Source organism: Otolemur garnettii, unplaced genomic scaffold (genome assembly GCF_000181295.1).
Source record: "Otolemur garnettii isolate 467f Iridium unplaced genomic scaffold, OtoGar3 scaffold00293, whole genome shotgun sequence".
Taxonomy (NCBI): domain Eukaryota; kingdom Metazoa; phylum Chordata; class Mammalia; order Primates; family Galagidae; genus Otolemur; species Otolemur garnettii.
In genome coordinates, this window is record NW_003852688.1 from 919,642 (window position 1) to 920,118 (window position 477).

The following is a 477-nucleotide window of genomic DNA, read 5'->3' on the forward strand; positions in this document are numbered from 1 at the left end:
AGGAGGCTGAAGCAGAAGGATTGCTTGACCCCAGAAGTTTGAGGCTGCAGTGAGTTATGATTGCACTGCAGATCAGCCTAGGCAATAGATCAAGATCCTGTCTCAAAAATAAATAAATAAATGTAAATTGCTAAACAAAAACAATCCCAAAGCCTGAAGGTGGTACTGAAATATGGAGCTGGGTGATAAGAGCTCCATTAGCAAAAATAAAGAACTCAGGCTTGGCTCTCATAGCTCAGTGGTTAGGGCACCAGCCACATCCAGCAGGCCTGGTGGTTTGAACCCAGCCCAGGCCTCCTAAACAACAATGAAAACTACAACAAAAAAATAGCTGGGCACTGTGGCAGGTGCCTGTAGTCCCAGCTACTTGGGAGGCTGAGACAAGAGAATTGCTTAAGCTCAAGAGTTTTTTTTTTTTTTTGTTTTGTTTTTTTTTGAGACAGAGCCTCAAGCTGTCCCCCTGGGCAGAGTGCCATG